Source organism: Desmodus rotundus, chromosome 4 (assembly GCF_022682495.2).
Source record: "Desmodus rotundus isolate HL8 chromosome 4, HLdesRot8A.1, whole genome shotgun sequence".
Lineage (NCBI taxonomy): Eukaryota > Metazoa > Chordata > Mammalia > Chiroptera > Phyllostomidae > Desmodus > Desmodus rotundus.
Window position 1 is genome coordinate 83,303,520 of NC_071390.1, and position 17,048 is coordinate 83,320,567.

Genomic DNA, 17,048 nt, shown 5'->3' on the forward strand with positions numbered 1-17,048 from the left:
CAGTTCCCATCTCTAAACTGAACTCAAGTCCTCTTCTGAAATCAGGTGTTATGCACTAACTTTGCAGATGCTCTCCTTCTCAGGAGCCGTTCTGACTCTGAGTTTCTGGTTTGTTGACCTAGTTCTCCTCACCTTTTGCGGTTTGTCTGAAGGACAGTTATGAGGCTGATGTTTATAACTAGTTCTGGGCTTTATATTTTGGTAAAACTCAAATATTCACCTGTCATTATCTGCCAGTTGTTGGGACTGAATTTCATCTTCAAGAATGTAAATGACTAATGTAAATTTTGTTCAACTAAGGAATCTCATCCCAGTCCTCTTTTGCATTCTGACTAGACCCAGGACAAACAAGATAAGCAAAAACTCCACAAAAATGAATGATCAGAAACAACCAGAAAAATAAATCCACAATATTCTTCATGGTGCTAGATTTTAGGAAGAGAAAGCCTAGTATCTTGAATCAAAATGGTCATTGATCAGTAGGCTTACCCGAGACTTATCAGATGGGTAAACAACAGTTCAATAATATTAGGGTTATGTATAGATAAGTTTAGTCACATGTTTTCTTCCTTGTTTTAAGTAAGTACCTATCTTTAGGGCAGTGTTTGATGGAGAAATGTCCCAGTCTTGGCATTTTTGGCACACCATGTCAATTCCAACTTTTTAGAACTTTTGAAATATTTTTTTAACCTATATATGTTTATAATATCTATATCAGTGCTAATAAATGTTTGACTGGTAGAGTAGTTACACCCTATAAACAGTTTGTTAGAGTTCAGAAGTACAGAAATTGAGAGTAGGCATTCATCATAATCTTTATAGCAACTTGACATTGCCATGAAATTCAAGTATGATCATTTTTCTAGTAATTCATTGTCATTGCATTTCTATGAACAGAAATTCAGGAAATGTGTGGGAATAGGATATGAAGGATTGGGATAATTATGGAAAGAACATAAAGTTGGATTAGGACAAATTTGTTGATATGGGCTCACTAAGTAGATATACTGCACTTAATGCTGCAGCTTGGGAATTAGGGCTCTAAGGGCTTGATCGATTGGTTGACTAAAACATGGATGAAAAGGTGGCTTTTAGTGAGCGAACTGGAAATGCTTGACCTCCCTTGGTTTAGTGTAGAGGAAGGGATTCAGAGACTTAGGGAGACTGGAATGTTGGAGTGGATTTGTCATCTAAGACCTATTTACCTATACTGGGAGGGTCCAGCAGACATAGGTTTCGTCAATACTCTGAAAAAGGAACTTGTGAGGGGATTGTTCCATGATTTCTCTTCTCTGTAGGCCAGACCTGACATGGGAATTACAGTCATTCATTTGAAAACCTATATGCAATAAGGGTAATTGGATCTTGGGGTGGCAGGGGCCAAGTAGTGGTACTCAGCTGCCAAGAAGGGGAAGGGTCATCAAGGAAGATGTATAAAAGACCGGCGGGCAAAGACAATGGAGTGGGGTAGAATTGTATGTGGGAGGTGGGGGTGGGTAAGGTGGAGGAGAGTAATAGGGGGGGGATAATGAGGACAACTGTAATTGAACAAAAAGAAAGAAAAAGAAAAAAATGATGCTGCTTTCCTGCAGGGTTTACAGAGATTGATGCCACCACCAGGGACTTGAAAGCTTCAAGGGTGGTGATTCCCACCACATCCTCTTTTAACTCTCCTATTTGACCTGAGCAGAAAACAAATGGATGTTGGAGAATGACCATGGATTACTGCAAATTTAACCAGCACCTGCAACAGGTGACTCCTGTTGCAGGTGCTGCACCAGGTGTGCTTTCAGTGCTTGAGCAAATTAACACATCCACAGTACCTGGTTGGTGTGCATCATTGCTCTGGCAAGTGCCTTCATTGCCCATAAAGATGACCAGAAGCAGTTTCCTTGCAGCTGGTAAGGCCAGCAATATACCTGCACTTTGTACCTTCACTGTACCTATCCACCCTCCTGCCCTATGTCATAATTCAGTTTGCAGGGATCTTGATTTCCTTTCCATTTCACAAGACATCATGTGGTCCATTGCACTGATGCATTGATGACATGATTCTGACTGGAAAGGTGAGCAAGAAGTAGCAACTACTCTAGACTTATTAGAAAGGCATTTGTGTGTCAGAGGGTGGGAAATAAATCTTACTAGAATTCAGAGGCCTTACTAAAATTCAGGACCTCAGTGGAATTTCTGGGGGTTGTGTGGTGTGGAGCATGTTGAAATATCCCTTCTGAGAGGAAAGATAAGTTCTTTCATCTGGTTTGTCCTATAACCAAGAAAGAGGCATAATGCCTAGTGGGCCTCTTTGGATTTGGGAAGTGCCATATTCTTCATTCGAGTGTGTTACTCTGTCCCATTTACTCAATGACCCAAAAAGCTGCTAGTTTTGAGTGAGGCTGAGAAGTAGAGAAGACTCAGCAACAGGTCCAGGTTATTTTGCAAGTGGTGCTCCCACTTGGGCCATATGATCCAGCAGATCCAATGGAGCTTAAAGTGTCAGTGGCAGATAGGGATGCTGTTTGGTGCCTTGTGCAGGCCCCTATAGGATAATTGTAGCATAGACCTTTAGGACATTGTCGCACATAACTACCTCCTTTTGACAAACAGCTCCTGGCCTGTTACTGAGCCTTTGTAGAGACTGGACACTTGGCTATTGGTCACCAATTTACCACATGACCTGAGCTTCCCATCATGAACTGAATGTTATCTATAAAGTTAGGCATGCTCAGCAACACTCCATCATAGAATGGGAGTGATGTATATGTGACTGGGCCTGAGCCCTGAAGGAACAAGTAAGTTACTTAAAGAAGTCATCCAAATTTCCATGTTGCCCACTCTTGTTACACTGCCTTCTCTCTCCCTATGATCAGTTGACAGAGGATGAGAAGACTCAGGCCTGGTTTATAGTTGGTTCTGCAGATTATGCAAGTACCACTCAAAAGTGGGCAGCTGCGGTACTACAGCCTCTTACTTGGATATCCTTTAAGGCAAAAGTGGCAAACACAAGGCCTGTGGGCTGAATATGGCCCTCCACCTTGTTTTATCTGGCCTGGCACCTTATTTCTACCTGGCAGCAGCACTGAGCTCCTTTCCCCTAGTTAAGGAGTAGTTACATTCATACAGTCCTAAAATTACATTCGGCCCTTTGAAAGCAACCATGAGGCTGATGTAGCCCCCAGTGAAAATGAGTTTGACACCCCTGCTTTAAGGAGAGTGGTGAAGGTGAATCCTCCCAATGGGAAGACTCTGGGCAGTGCACATCGTTGTTCACTTTTTTTTGGAAGGAGAACAGATGTGCAGCTATATACTGATTCATGGGCTGTAGCCAGTGGTTTGGCTGGCTGGATGAAATACCTACGTGGACAGACCTACCTTAGTCACCCAAAATTGTGAAGATATTTGTGTCCCATGCAAACACTCACCAAAGGGTGAAACCAGTAGAGGAGGATTTTAATAATCAAATGTATAGAATAACCTATTCTGTAACAACCAGTTAGCCTCTTTCCCCAGCCACCCTTGTTAATAGCCCAATGGGCTCTTGAACAAAGTGACAGTGGTGGCAGAGATGGAGGTTATGCATGGGCTCAGCAACATGGACTCCCACTCATGGGTCAACATGGTTATGGCAACCAGAGAGTGCCCAGTCTGCCAGGAACCATTCCCCCAAGTGATCAGCCAGCTACCCACTGGTAGGTTGATTACACCGGGCTCCTTCTGTCATGGAAAGGGCAATATTTTGTTCCTACTAGAATAGACACTTGCTGTGGATATGCATTTTCTTGCTCTGCATGCAGTGCTCCTGCCAAATCTACCATGCATGCATTTACAGAATGCCTTATTCAATGTCACGGTGTCCTACACAGCATTGCTTCTGATCAAGGAATTCAAATCACAGACACATAAGAAATGCTACAAGGAGCCCTTGCTCATGGAATTCACTGGTCTTACCATGTTCCCCACCATCCTGAAGTATTTGGCTTGATAAAGTGGTATGGAACAGCCTTTTAAAGACTTAGTTACATACCTCACAAGGCTGGGATAGGGTTCTACAGAAAGCTGCATGTTTTGAACTGGTATCCAATAATGGTGCTGTTTCTATAACAGCCAGGATTCATGAGTCTAGGAATGAAGAGGATAGAAATGGGAGCAACATCACTCACTATTTACCTCCAGTGACCCATCAATACAATTTTTGCTTTCTTTTCCTGTGCCTTTATGCTTTGCTGGCCAAGGGGTCTTAGTTCCAGGGGAAGAATGATTCCATCAGGAGACACAGCAATGGTTTCATTGAAATGGAAGTTAATTCTGCTACCTGGCCACTTGGAGCTCCTTGTACCTCTGAAACAATAGGTAAAGAAGAGAGTTATGGTGTTGGCTCAGGTGACTAGTCATGATTACCAAGGGGAAGTTGAATTATTACTCCACTATTGAGGTAAGCAAGCATACGTCTGGAATACAAGAGATCTATTAGGGTGTCTCTCTGTATTACCATGCCTTGTAAAGAAGGTCAATAGAAAGCTACAACCACCCAATCCAGGCAGGAGTACAACAGTGAAGGTTTGGGTGACCCCTCCAGGTAAAGAACCACAACCAGCTGAGGTGCTTGTTGAAGATAAAGGGAGCACAGAATGGGTAGTAGGAGAAGGTAGTTATGAATAATAGCTGCGACCATGTGAACAGTTACAGAAACAAGGACTGTAATTGTCTTGGGTATTTTCTCTTTATTTTGTTATGAATTCATTTGTGTGTGTGTGTGTGTGTGTGTGTGTAAAGCAAATATCTTCATTTTCTGTCCTCTCTTATTCCCTTATCATGTTACATGAGATGTATTGACTTTATACATATATCAGTATTTAAATGTATTTAATTTTACATCGTGGGACTTCTTGGTCTCTAATTATGTGTGACTGTTCCTGTAATTCACCTCCTCTTATATGTCTCTCACTATATACTCATATTGTATTGGTTCAGTTTGGCAAACATATTAATATAACAGATGGCAAGTAAGATGAACCACTGATTAAAGACAGAATGCACTGAGGGTTGGAATAAATAGATGAGTACATGTAAGTATAAGATTCATAGAGAAGTTTTGAAAAAGAAGAGATTAGGAGATAAAAAGGGAGTACTGTAGAGCAGAACTGGTTGCTTCATTTCATTTCATTTTTTTAACCTAAAACACAGCAATTTCAAATGGTTCTACTTCAGTAATAATAAATATGATGTCGAATAAACCTATTTATTCCTTTAAATTATGCAAAGAAATATTATCTTTTTACAAAGTGTCTAATAGGGGTCTGTCAGGCCCTAATGATATTAAGAGACAATAAAAAGTGAAGTTATTAAGGGCACATGGAGAAAGAAGAGAGAAGGAAGTTGAAGAGTAGAAGAACAAAATGAAAAATATTAAAAAGTTAAAATTAATTGATTAGGGGAGAAGTAGCATTGGATTTGATTATTGGAAACAGGATTAGGAAAAATAGTAAAATGAGCACATAGATAACAACTAATATTTACATATGCAATTTTATGTGTTAGAAAAGGAACCTAGTAGACTAACACATATTCTGTTGGTGAAAGAAGGAAGGAAATTTTTTGGCCTACAATTAATGAAAATATAGAAAAGCTTTGAGAGGGCTCACAATTTTCATATCTGTATTTAAGTAGACATCTCTAATTTGGTTCATGTGGATCCTTAAACATATAGATCAAATAAAAAACAGAGGACATGGTAATATCTCATAAAAGTAAATGCATATCTAAATGAACTGTTTACCTGTCTATATAACAATTACTGTTGTCAATGGTGTTAATGATTATTATGCTCCCTCTCATCAAATTTAGATTCCCCGAAGTGGCAAAAAGCTGTTGATATAAATGCTACACAAGTCAAAAATCCATTTCACCACCACCTTTCTTATTATCCTTTGTCACACTGATGGTGCATTTAATGAATACTTCTGTACATATAAATTAACATTAAAAATGTAATGCACACATAATCTGTTTTATCACAATTACATACTTTATTAGCAAAGTGAAATACCATATTTTTTGGACTATAAGATGCACTGGACCATAAGACGCACCTAGGTTTTAGAGGAGGAAAATAGGAAAAAAAAACCCACTCCACTGTCGCCCCCCTCCCCCCAGAAAGCCAGGGAAGCTACATTTGGACTATAAGATGCACCCCAATTTCCTCCCAAATTTGGGGGGGAGTGGGTCTTATAGTCCAAAAAATATGGTAACCATCGGTAAAAGTAAGAATAAAACAATGGAGAGAAAATATTCCCCACCATATATGTTTGTATCTAGAACTAAAACTGTATGACTGCCATTTTATGGTATCTGAGATGCTTCGACACCATCACTTTATTGATCTTATTAGAGTATATCAACAAAGGTTTTTTATACATCTCTGTCATTATTGTTACTGGTCTGACAGTAAGGGGCATCTTAAGAGACTTTTACTTTAAAATTGAGCCACTCTTTTCCAGGCCAAACTTTTTCATTTTACAGATTGAGGGTTGACTCTTTTGGAATCCTTTCATTGGCTCATGGGGATTGTAGAAAGGAAGTCCCAAGTAGGCCAACTTGGAGAACTGATGCTGTAATCTATTCTAAGCATTATTTTAGGTTGGCAAAGAAAAAGAAGGGACAGGATGTACTCATTGTTATCCATTTTTATTCTACTACCAATTTTATCCAAGATCAGAACATACTGAGGTCTCCAGATTGGAAAAGAATCAATTTCTGTGGTAGACTGAAATCCATCTTTCTCAAATAACCAAATTGTGGAATTGTAAATTCCCAACCATCTCCAAATGGCCAGTTTCAATTTTTAAATGTTCCTACAAATAGGAAAGTTAAAAAAATATGTTTTTCCACTCCAAGCCACACACACAAAAAGATTTAATTTAACCTCCATTATGGAGAAGAGATAAAACACATTTCTAAAAACTCAAAAAAAAATCTGATCTAAAAAATATTAGTCACTTGTTTGCTTAAAATTACAATGGTAAAATTACTTTATGATCTCACAGAAGAGCTACTTTTAATAGTCATATTTGATATTAATTTTCTAAAAACAAAATTCTACTTGAAGACTATTTATTATGAAATATAGCATGCATAACCAAAAGCACAAAACAATTGTATAGCTTTAACAAACCTCGTAAAGCCAATGCTTATGTAGCCACTAATTGAGGGTTTTTTGTATTTTTTTTGGTTTTGGTATCATTTTTAATGCATACACTCATGGATTTAAACATACTTGACATGTGACATTAGTTTTTTAAAAACATATTTAAAAATTTTTATTGTAAAAATAACTGTAGATAAAGAACTCCACAAAATGAATTACACCTAGGTGAATATTCTTGTAATCACCAACCAATCAAAAAATAGAACATTCCAGTCACTTCAGATGCCCCTCATGGGACCTCCAGCCAAGATGAAGGCATAGGTAGACACACTGTGTCTCCTCGCACAACCAAAAGAAGGACAACAAATTTAAAACAAAAATAGCCAGAAATGACAGAAAATTGAACTGTGTGGAAGTCCGACAACCAAGAAATTAAAGAAGAAACATTCATCCAGACTGGTAGGAGTGGCAGAGACAGGCAGAAAGGGCAGGGAGGAGTCACAGCAAGGCCGCAGCTGGAGGATTGGGCAAGGAAGCGGCTGGTGGAGCAGGTGGTCCCACATTTGCATGAGGATAAACTGGGAGGAACAACTGGGGAGTGAGACAGAACCCAACCCAGTGTTCCAGTGCAGGGAAATAAAGCCTCAAAACCTCTGACCAAAAACTCCTGTGGGGGTTGTGGCAGCGGGAAAAACTCCCAGCTTCACAGGTGAGTTCATTGATAAGACCCACAGGGTCCTAGAACATACATAAACCTCCCCACCCAGGAATCAGCACCAGAATAGCTCAATTTTCTTGTGGGTAGGGAAGGAATTTACTGAAAGCCCGCCAAGAGCCCAGCAAGTGGCATTGTTCTTGCTTAGACCCTCTCCCCCACATACAGCACCACAGGGCAGCAACCTGGGTTTCCCTGCCCTGGGGAATACCTAAGGCTATGCCCCTTACTACATAACTTTCAGCTGACCCCCAAAAATGGCCCAAATGAAAGAACAGATCAAAGCTCCAGAAAAAATACATCTAAGTGATGAAGAGATAGCCAATCTATCAGATGCACAGTTCAAAACACTGGTAATCAGGATGCTCACAGAAATGGTTGAGTATGGTCAAAAAATAGAGGAAAGAGTGAAGGCTATGAAAAGTGAAATAAAGGAAAATGCACAGGGAACCAATAGTGATGAGAAGGAAATAGGGACTCAAATCAATGGTTTGAACCAGAAGAAAGAAATAAGCATTCAATCAGAACAGAATGAAGAAACAAGAATTCAAAAATATGAGGAGAGGCTTAGGAACCTCTGGGACAACTTTAAATGTTCCAACATCTGAATCATAGGAGTGCCAGAAGGAGAAGAGGACTAGCAAGAAACTGAAAACGTATTTGAAAAAATAATGAAGGAAAACTTCAATCTGGCAAAGGAAATAGACTTCCAGGAAGTCCAGGAAGCTCGGAGAACTCCAAAGAAGTTGGACCCAAGGAAGCACATCATAATTACATTGGCCAAGATTAACAATAAGGAGAAAATCTTAAAAGCAGCAAGAGAAAAGGAGACAGTTACTTACAAAGGAGTTCCCATAAGACTCTCAGCTGATTTCTCAAGAGCAACCTTACAGGCAAGAAGGGCCTGGAAAGAAGTATTCCAAGTCATGAAGAGCAAGGACCTACATCCTAGATTACTCTATACAGCAACGCTATCATTGAGAATGGAAGGGCAGATAAAGTGCTTCCTAGATAAAGTCAAGTTAAAGGAGCTCATCATCACCAAGCCCTTAATATGTGAAATGTTAAAGGGACTTATCTAAGAAAAAGGAGAAGATCAACAATATGAACAGCAAATGACAACAAACTCACAGCTATCAACAACTGAACCTAAAAAAAAAAACACAAAAAAACCCCACACACAACAAAACCAAAAACGAACTAAGCAAACAACAGGAACAGAATCACAGAAATGGAGATCACATGGAGGGGTTACCAGTGGGAAGTGAGAGGGGGAGAATGGGGGGAAATGTACAGGGAATAAGAAGCATAAATAGTAGATCCAAAACAGACAGGAGGAGGTTAAGAATAGTATAGGAAATGTAGAAGCCAAAGAACTTATATTTACAACCCATGGACATGAACTAAGGGGGTGGGGAATGCAGTGGGAGAGGTGGTGCAAGGTAGAGTGGAATAAAGGGGGGAAAAATGGGACAACTGTAATAGCATAATCAATAAAATATATTTTAAAAATAAAAAAGAAGCTGCTCATGGGCTCCATCCCAACTAAACAATTTTTATGTCCCAAAAAGTAATAACTGAATTTTGCAGAAATCAGTTCTGTGATATTTTTAGTTTTAGTACCCTGGTATGCAAACCTAAAACAATAACCTACTCTTGCCCATTGAAAAACAATTGTTATGTAATTTGCCCTGGCTGGTGTACTCAGTGGATTGATTGCTGGCCTGTGAACCAAAGGGTTGCCAGTTCAGTTCCCAGTTTGTGTACATGCCTGGGTGTGGGCCAGGTCCCCAGTAGGGGGTGCACGAGAGGCAACCACACATTGATGTATCTCTCCCTCTCTTTCTCCCTCCATTCCCTTCTCTAAAAATAAATAAATAAAATCTTTTTAAAAAAGAAAAACAATTGCTATGTATTTAAGTCTCCAAATCACTTAAATTATACTTCTATTCATTTTCTTTCTTTTCCTAATAATTTATCTGTTGAAGAACATGAGGTATGTGAGTTGTAGAGTTTCCCACAGTCTACATCTTACTGACTACACACATGGTGCAATTCCAAATACTCTGCCATCTGTATATTCTGCAACTTGGGAGCTAGATCCAAACATTTGGTTGCCTTGTGTTTTATCTCTTTGGCTTATAACAGGTGATAGCGTGTTCTTGTGTCAGGAAACATATAGTTTGTTTGCCTCTCTTTCTGTGAGTCAGTGATGTGCAATGCCCAGATTGATTAGCTCATTAAGGGCTGCAAAATGGTGAATTCTATCATTTTCTTTTAATATGTTAATAGAACTTTTATAAAGATACATTCCCCCTCACTTCTGTTTCAGTTCAGTTTATATGGAGCTGGACAAATGCCTCATCCTCTCCACTTGTTTACAATATTTATACATAATATAAACTACGTCCCTATGATCTTCCTAAGGTGATCAGTTAGTGTTTTATTTTTCATTTCATTATTATAAATTTATGGATTTAAAATAATTTGACAGTGGAAGATTAATTAACAGAAATTGAAGTTGAGAGTTCTCATGTCCTACTACTCATCATCAGTCACCCCAAATAGAAAGAGACACACTTTCCATCTTCCACAGGGAAATGTCTTCTGCTCTCCTACTCCATCTGGTAAGAGGGAGATTCTTCTTCTTGTCAGGCAACCAACTCAGCCAATGAAAAGACTATTACAACTCAGCCAATGAAAAGCCACTACATTGTCAATGGACTCTTTGTTTACAACAGCCCCTTTGAACTTCTCTTTTCCTCTATAAAAGAACATTTCTCTGTTTTTTTCTCATGACTTGTGTGTGGTTTGCCATTTGACCATGTGTTCCAAATGGCAATTCTTTGTTGTTCCCCAGCTAAACCATTTTGCTGGAGAAATATCTGGCTATGTATCTGTTTAAGTTCAACTGCGGTTTTAGTCTGTTGTAATCAAAATAAATCCTCACTTAACAGGGTCAGTAGGTTCTACAACTTTAGATGAAACTACATATGAAACCAATTTTACTATAGGCTAATTGACATGAACAAGAGTTAAGTTCCTAGCCAAACCATCAACATTATAAAAAAACAATGTTGAATGAAATACTATTCAAGGACCTGCCATATTCCATCTTTGACTAGTGGAGACCTAGACATGTTGGCTGCTGAATCTAATACATAGTTTCTCATAGCTTCCCTGCAATCTGGTATGACAGGATGTTCCAGACACGTATCTTGTACATTTCTTGCCACAACCTGGAATCAACCAAATCCCCCAAAAGTCCTGGGCACTAAGGCGCAATGTTAGGGTTCTGAGGACACTAACTACCATTGTGTTTGTCATTGTTTTTAGGTGTCTATAGGAACAGAGCAAAGATATACATGTGGCGTGTGTGTATGTGTGTTTAAATAATTTCTTGAGAAAATTTAGGTTCTTTTTATTTAAATTCAGTATTATAGGATTTTTTACTTTCTCTCCACTGGGTCAAATCTCTACCTCCTTTTTTCCACATTGAGAATCCTGATTATCAAGGACACATTGGTTAAAAGAAATAAAATAATTTATAATTACTAATTTACTTTATCCCACATATCACAAACAACATTTTCAGAATAACAATATTATCATCATTTGTATAATTATTGAGAAAGTTTGAATTGCTTTTTTCATGTGTTCTTCAATCTCTTCATCTTTTTAAAAATTGTATTACATTTATGCTAGGTATAAATCATTACAGACTATACTCTTTCTTTTTAGCCTCATTTAATTTTATTTCTACAAGTAACTATATGTTTAATGCTTACTAGTTATTCTTATGACAAAGTCTTTCTAGTCATTTTGATTGTCTGAAGCTTATTTTCTAGTAGATTCTCCAAAAAGAGTTTGAGAAAACTATATTCCCTGAATACTTAAATGTTGTAGTTTGTCTGAGTCCTTCATATGTGGAAGCCAATTTTGTTGACTATGAAATCCTTGGTTTACATTTTTTATCTTGAATGTCTTAAATGTTATTCCAAATTTTTCTGTGTGGCACGAAGCATTCCTGTCAAAAGGTCTTAATAGTAACCTACTGTTCTTTCCCTTGAAAGTCACTGTTCTTTCCTAGAAATCAAAAGGATTATGTTCTTGATCTTTAAAGTCCATTAATTTTTATTAGATTATGTCTTTGTATTGGTCGTTTAAAGCTGATATTCTTAGATACATGCTGATCTCTTTCAATATGAGTTTTAAGTCTTTTTAATTCCGAAAAATTTCCTTGAATAATAAATGTTACTTTTTATTTATTTATTATAGTATTTCTACTGTTTCCTCACTTTTATTATCACCTTCAAAGCTCCTATTATCTGTAATTTGGATCTTTGCCCATTTTTAATATGTCACTTGCTATCAATTACTTTTTCCTCTCTTCCTTCATTTCTTTTAAATTTAAAAATATTTTTCTTTCTTTTTGTCTTCTCGCTCTCTTACTGAATTATCTATTGCATTTATTTCCTCTTGTGTTCCTTCTAGTTTAGTCTTATTTTCAAAATAACTCTTTCTTTTGTTTCAAGTTGTCCCCCAATTTCTTTCTTTTTGTTTTTTTAAAAATATATTTTATTGATTATGCTATTACTGTTGTCCCATTTCCCCCTTTCACTCCACTCCATCCTGCACACTCCCTTCCTCCCACATTCCCCCCCTTTAGTTCATGTCCATGGATCATACATATAAGTTCTTTGGCTTCTACATTTCCTATGCTATTCTTACCCTCCCCCTGTCTATTTTCCACCTACCATTTATGCTACTTATTCTCTGTAACTTTCCACCCTCTCTCCCTCTCCCACTCCCCTGTTGATAACCCTCCATGTGATCTCCATTTCTGTGGTTCTGTTCCTGTTCTAGTTGTTTGCTTAGTTTGCTTTTGTTTTTATTTTAGGTGTGGTTGTTAATAACTGTGAGTTTGCTGTCATTTTTGCTGTTCATATTTTTTATCTTCTTTTTCTTAGATAAGTCCCTTTAACATTTCATATAATAAGGGTTTGGTGATGATGAACTGCTTTAACTTGACCTTATCTGAGAAGCACTTTATCTGCCCTTCCATTCTAAATGATAGATTTGCTGGATACAGTAATATTGTATGTAGGTCCTTGCCTTTCATGACTTGGAGTACTTCTTGCCAGCCCCTTGCCTATAAAGGTCTCTTTTGAGAAATCAGCTGACAGTCTTATGGGAACCCCTTTGTAGGTAACTGTCTCCTTTTCTCTTGCTGCTTCTAAGATTCTCTCCTTCTGTTTCATCTTGGCTAATGTAATTATGATGTGCCTTGGTGTGTTCCTCCTTGGGTCCAGATTCCTTGGGACTCTCTGAGCTTCTTGGACTTCCCGGAAGTCTATCTCCTTTGCCAGACTGGGGAAGTTCTCCTTCATTATTTGTTCAAATAAGTTTTCAATTTTTTATTCTTCCTCTTCTCCTTCTGGTACCCCTATAATTCGGATGTTGGAACATTTAAAGATGTCCTGGAGGTTGCTAAGCCTTTCCTGATTTTTTTGAATTCTTGTTTCTTCATTCCTTTCTGGTTGGATGTTTCTTTTTTCCTTCTGGTCCACACCGTTGATTTGAGTTCCAGTTTCCTTCGCATCACTATTGGTTCCCTGTACATTTTCCCTTGTTTCTCTTAGCATAGCCTTCATATTTTCATTTAATTTGCAACCAAATTCAACCAATTCTGTGAGCTTCCTGATTACCAGTGTTTTGAATTGTGCATCTGATAGGTTGGCTATCTCTTCGTTGCTTAGTTTTATTTTTTCTGGAGCTTTGATCTGTTCTTTCATTTGGGCCTTTTTTCTTTTGTCTTGCCATGCCTGTTGCATAAAGGGGCGGAGCCTTAGGTGTCCACCAGGGCGGGTAACGGTCATGGCTGCACTGTGATGCTTTATGTGGAGGAGGGGTTTGATAGGGAGCAATGGCGCTTGCTCCACTCTGCCGGTTTTCAGTCACTCCCTCTGCTACCCACAATCAAACTGGGCCCTTCTGGTGTTGCTTTCTGAATGGGTGGGTTTGTGTACATTCTAGGCCCCCGTGGGTCTCTCCAATGAACTCTCCTGGGAGGCTGGGAGTTTCTCCTGCTGCTGCCTCAACCCCCACAGGTGTTTTCAATCAGTGGTTTGAGGCTTTATTTCCCCACACTGGAACTCTGGGTTGTGCTTTCTGTCGCCTGGTCCACCAGCTGCTCCCTTGCTGGCCAGCTGCAGCTTTTCCCACTGTGCTCCACAATCTGCCATCTCACTGGGTCCACCAGCTGCCATGTCGCTGCGAGTCCTATCTGCCCTGGCTGTCCGTCTCCACCCCTCCTACTGGTCTGGACGAATGTTTCTTCTTTATCTCCTTGGTTGTCGGACTTCATAAAGTTTGATTTTCTGTCAGTTATGGTTGTTTTTTGTTTTTAAATTGTTGTCCTTCTTTTGGTTTTGCGAGGAGGCACAGTATGTCTACCTACGTCTCCATCTTGGCCAGAAGTCTTCCCCCAATTTCTTGTACTTCATTTCTGAATTTTTCTGATTCTTACTTATGTTGTTTTTTTTTCCCTCATCTATTGTGTCATTTTCCTAATGTCTTTTGTCTCTTTTTAAAACATAAGATTAACCTGACTGATGTGGATCAGTGGGTTGGGCATTATCTTGCAAACCGAAAAGTCACTTGTTCAATTCCAGTCAGGGCACATGCCTGGGTGGCCGGCCAGTCCCTGATTGGGGGGCATATGAGAGGCAACCAATCAATGTTTCTCTCTCACATCAATGTTTTTCTCCATATCTTTCTCCATCCCTTCCCCTCTCTCTAACAATAAATTTTAAAAAATCTTTAAAGAAATGAAATAAAATATAAGGTTATGTTTTTGATGTATTCTCAGCATGAATTCATTGTCTATAAGGTTTGTTTTTTCTGCTCTTAAGGGATTTAAACTATATATATATAATATATACATATATATATTATATATATATGTATATATATAATGTTTTTGCTGGGTTTTTTTTGCATAAAATTGGTTTTTCTTAACTTTTGGAAAGAGGAAGAGCTCAGGGAAGCTTCCACACAGTTCCCTCATGTAATGTTTTCACGTTGCATTTTTTTAAAGCATCTTGCTTTCTAAGATTTCCTGAACCCATTTCCCTCTCCCACACTTAATTGGGCATTCTCTCTTGTCCCTGTTCTGTGCAATTTGTATTTTACTCCCAGCAATTTCTCCTCTATATATGTCTGTCCTGGAAGGCAGCTATGTTAAATGTTTTGAGAATTCTTAGGGGCTGGCTAGACGGCTCCAGATCCTTCAGATTTCATTATGTGCCACTGGCACCTACCAGCAATAATTATTGACTATTTTTGAGTTCTCCTATTTTGATGTCCATCATTTGTCCTGCTGCTTTCCACTGCTTAAGCCTCCATGTGATGTAGGTCTTGTGGCAGTTGATAGTTTGTCCTCGGCCACTTGGTTTGTCATGTAGTGTAGTAACCAGTCTTCACAGTGTTCTCAGCATTTCCTCTGCTCCCTATGTTTTCATTCTGTTCCTCACATTAGAAGGTAGAGAGTATTTTTCCTTCTGAATTTGGGATGGTCTTGTGACTGATTTAACCAGTGGAATGTGGAGAAAGTGACATTTTGTGAAGTTTTTGGATCCTAACCACCATGTGAGAAAGCCAAGCTACAAGGAGAGGCCATGTTAAGGAGAACTGAAATGCTCAAAATAACAGCTACGCTGAGCTCCCAGATAGCAATCATGTGAAAGAACTATCTTTTTAAATATATATATATACACACATATATGTATATATATGTATATATATATATTTTTTACTGATTTTGCTATTACAGTTATCCCAATTTTCCCCCTTTGCCCCACTCCACCCAGTAACCCCCATTCCCTCCAGCAACACTTCCTCTTAGTTCATGTCCATGAGTTGGGCATATAAGTTCTTTGGCTAATCCAATTCCTATACTGTTCTTAACCTTCCCCTGTCTACTTTGTACCTACTAATTTGTACTTCTTAATCCTTCACCTTTTCTCCCATTCTCTCCCTTCCCTTCCCAACTGATAATCCTCCAAATGATCTCCATATCTATGATTCTGTTTCTGTTCTTCGTTTGCTTAGTTTGTTTTTTTGATTCAGTTGTTCATAGTTGTGAATTTATTGCCATTTTAATGTTCATAGTTTTGATCTTCTTTTTCTTAAGTAAATCTCCTCAACATTTCATATAATAATGGCTTGGTGATGATGAACTCCTTTATCTTTACCTTGTCTGGGAAGCACTTATCTGCCCTTACATTCTAAATGATAGCTTTGCTGGGTAGAGTATTGTAGTTTGTAGGTCCTTGCTTTTCATCACTTTGAATACTTATTGCCAGTCCCTTGTAGCCTGCAAAGTTTCTTTTGAGAAATCAGCTGACAGTCTTTTGGGAACTCCTGCGTTCTCTTGCTGCTTTTAAGAGTCTCTCTTTATCTTTAACCTTTGGCATTTTAATTATGATATGTCTTGGTGTGGTCTTCTTTGGGTCCATCTTGTTTGGGACACTGTGTTTCCTGAACTTATATGTCTATTTCCTTCACCAAATTAGGGTAGTTTTCTTTCATTATTTTTTCAAATAAGTTTTTAATTTCTTGCTCTTTCTCTTCTTCTGAAACCCCTATGATTCGTATATCGGCATGTTTGAAGATGCCCCAGAGGTTCCTTAGCCGATCCTCATTTTATTGGATTCTTTTTTCTTCTTGCTGTTCTAATTGAATGTTTTTTTTTCCCTTCTGTTACAAATCATTGATTTGATTTTTGACTTCATCCACTTCACTGTTAGTCTCCTATAAATTTTTCTTTATTTCACTTATTGTAATCTTTTTTTCTGCCTGGGTCTTTTTTATGCTGTTGAAGTACCCAATGAGTTCCTTGAGCATCCTTATAACCAGTGTTTTGAACTTTGCATCTGATAGATTACTTCTCCCCATTTCATTTAGTTCTTTTTCTGGAGTTTTGTTCTCTTCTTTCATTTAGGCCCTATTTCTTTGCCTCCTCATTTTGACAACCTCCCTGTGTTTTTTCTATGTATTAGGTAGAGCAGTTTTGACTCACTGTCTCAGTAGCATGGCCTGTTGTAGAAAAGTGCACTGGTAAATTGGATGGGGTGGAGCCTTAGGAAATTGCCAGGGCGAGGCTACCCATGTCACTGATTTTGTGTGGGA